We start from the raw sequence: 3,537 nt of genomic DNA on the forward strand, positions 1-3,537 counted from the left end.
TTTAACAGCTATGGACGCCAACGCGCAAAAATCCAAACATTTGCGCGCTTTTACGCACGGGAGTTTACGGTAAACCGGTTCTTTGATGCGCGCGTGAGTGCGTGCGCGCCTGTCGTGCAAGTGTCCGTGTCTGGAGATGTGTGTGTGATGCAGAGCAGGGGTTGCGATGATCTTGCAGCAGGGTCAGACGTTTTGGTTCGGGGTTTGGGGACGCGCGCTCGAGCTCCACGAAACTCTGAACCGCTAATTCCAAGTGGCACTTGAATTGGCCCCATTGGAAAGCTCTGTGGACTGGAAGTAAAGGCTGGTATTTTCACGCTGGTGTTAAAACCAACCTTCTAGCCTCTAACCCCTTCTCTCTCCTTTTTTTTTTCCTCACGCACGCACACAGACATGCACGCACGACACCAGCGCTGAGTTGTGGGTGCAAAGCTTAGCACTGGGAAAATGCAAAGCCTCCTACCTGACTGGGTGCACTAATTTGGGTGATCACAATTCAAGCCGGGGCTCCAGGTGTTCTCAATTCTGCCCTGGAGGAGCCTTATTTGGGAGTTGCCCTCGCAGGCAGTTCGGAAATCACTTCTAGGAGAGACTAGAGGTGAAATGTAAAACCTGAATGGGGATTGGGAGAGGAAAGCCATTGGTAATTCACATTCTTCTACATGGCCTTTGTTTACGTTAAGCATGTAATTAACACCCCCCAAACAAGTTTATTCACCTGCTGTAATTGTGTGTTTATCCGAGAGCCTGCTGAATGTTCCAAGCAGCGGGAGATGGGAGCTCTGAATGCGCACGGAGAATTTAGCGTCTTCTCCGTTTACTTACAGCCTAAAACCTCTACACAATGCAACACAAACAGGACTTTGCGCGCTGCACCGCTACAATTGTGTTGCTCAAGGAGACACAAACAACTGAGCTTTGCAATCACGTGTGACTTAAAAAAAAGTAGTTTTACTTTGTTTTAAAAAGTTTTATTTCATTTATTATTTTAATTAGAAAAAAACTGGCATTTTTATTCTCGTAGTTTGTTTGGCAACGTGTGTTTATTTTTGTTATCAGTATCAGGCTGCACCAATAAGAGGAGCAAATAAACAAAGATGGAGTTACGTCATGAGCAGGGGGGAGAGAGAGAGAGAGAGAGAGAGAGAGAGAGAGAGAGAGAGAGAGAGAGAGAGNAGTGTGTACAGTATCAGTGGTTTGGATTAAGTCAGTTCACCCACCACAGCCCACCCACTCCCTGCCCTGCCATGTTGTCATCAGGCCCTCAAACACATAATTAAACTCGAATTAAAACCAAAAACGTGATATAAAAGTGTGGAGAGGTTGAAGAAAAATCACTGAGATTTGCTTGAAACTTTTTTTTTACTGTATCCTTCCTGCATCATACCTGCTTTGTTTTGGCTCTTCATTCATTATTCAGCTTTAGATTATTAGCTGTATGATGGCAGATGTCAGAGCGTGATGGAGGTGTTTCTGATTGACTGATTTAAAGAGCCATTATCCTTCATGCTTATCAAACATTCATGTGTGGCAGCTGCAGTTGTGGGCCCGGTCCTCAGTCCTCTCCTCCCTCATGTGGCTGCTTCTGTCCCCCTCAGCCCCCTCAGTTATCAGCCCAACACACCGCTGAGCTAGACACAAAGTGCAAAACAATCACAGACTACTAAACATTTACGTTTCAATAAAAATCTAAAAATTTGAGTGGATTCAAAAATGTAAAAAAAAGGGCAAAAGTATTTTCTGTTTGCACACTTTTAAGCATTAGACAAGTAAAGGAGAACTTGATGTCAGGTAAGTGATGAAAACACGTTCAAATAAATAAGCAAATAAACAAATAAACAAACAAACAAACAAACAAATAAATAAATAAATAAATAAATAAAATCCGGCATGAAAGAAGGGACCTTGTTTTATTTTTCTGCTCCCTCGTTGACCCCTGTTTGGCAGAGCCTGGTCAGGAAAAAAAAGAAAAGGGAAAAAAGAAAAACAGTAGCACACCCTCCCTGGCAAACACAGGAGGCTCATGTGCTGCTGATCCATCCTGGCTTCATCTTTACGCAGGACGGAACTCTGGACCAACAGCCTAACTGGTGCGTAAAAATATATTTTGTTATTCTAACAGTTTATTCTTTTGAACACATTCCTGTCTCGCTAAATGATATTTGAAATTAGATTTTAAGGAATTTCTATTCTGCCTGTATTTTTTTACGTAAAGATTTTATTTTACCTTTTTTTTCCCCCTTTTTGTCCTCCCTGCAGAAGTTTGTGCAGCTAAGCTTGGAGTTGGAGGTGACACCGGTTGGTTCACTTTGTCCCAGATTTTGATGGAAATTCAGCTGCGACTCTTGTAAGTTCTCTCAACTGGAAGAGCTCGTTTCCGACTTTTTCGTTGTTATCATCTTTTAACAAATGACATTAAACGGTTAAAAAACTTGAAGCATCTAACTTTCTGCGCGCTATTTTGTATTGTTTTCTTTTATTTTTGCACAGAAATCTTTTAAAACACATTTTTCATTGACGGGGTTGCGGGCAGATGCGTGGCTCTGCAAAACATCTGATGCGCACAAGCTTTCCCTGCTGACCATCATGCCAGTGTAAAGGACCACCCCCACTTTTTTTTCTTTTTTCTTTTTTTTACTGTAAAAAGTGTCAGTCAATCATTTTATCCACTTTGGTTGAAAGAAATAACGCGACCTTTTGTTCGAGAAAGTTTTTCTCTCAATTCATTTTTTTCAATGAACGTCTAAGGTGTGTGCATTTTAAGAGACTTATAAAGTAAAGTTTGTTTCCATTAAGTTTGTGCACTTTAGGAGCATGCACGAAAGTTGAACCTAAACTGAAAAAAACTGAGAAAAAGTGCAGTTAACTGTTCTCACAATGACTTGTAAATGTGGCGCCACCTTTAATAACATGCACACAAAAAAAAAAGTTTTTAACATCTCTTTCCCCATCTCCCTCCCTCTTTTTTTCTTCTTTTATTGTTTTTATTGTGTGGTCTCATTAGGGGGGACTTCCTGGCAGGGCTGGGAGCTTGTATCGGAGCTGTCCAATCAGTGTATTTACACGGGTTGTTAGCGACAGTTAATGAGGGCTCCTCCCCGGGCCGGTAGAGAAAGGCGCCTCAACATTAAGATTTACCTTGTGTCAACTCGTTACTTCTAATGAACCTCCCTGAGAGAGAGAGAGAGAGAGAGGGGGGATAAAAAAAAAGAAGCAAGCCTCCAAGTAGTCAATGGAGCCGTGCGCCCATCTTGTGTGTGAGACTGGAAGAGTGGAGCTGCAAGCTGCAGGTTGCTTTTTCTCTGCAGACTCATGGTGCATGCACGCTCTGTGTGCATGTGTGAGCACACATTTCGAGGAAAGTCACCTTAGCAGGCTAAATGGATTTGAAGACATGCGTTAAAACTGATAACTGGATCTAATTACCAATAAATTTATGATCAAGCTCAGAACGGAGGAGCAGGACATCCGTGTCATAAACTCCCCGCGCCTTCCCTTTTGGTCAGCTTATTTCCCCTGCAGAAGTAAGTTAATTTA

The sequence above is a fragment of the Austrofundulus limnaeus genome, unplaced genomic scaffold (genome assembly GCF_001266775.1).
Source record: "Austrofundulus limnaeus strain Quisiro unplaced genomic scaffold, Austrofundulus_limnaeus-1.0 Scaffold0, whole genome shotgun sequence".
NCBI lineage: Eukaryota > Metazoa > Chordata > Actinopteri > Cyprinodontiformes > Rivulidae > Austrofundulus > Austrofundulus limnaeus.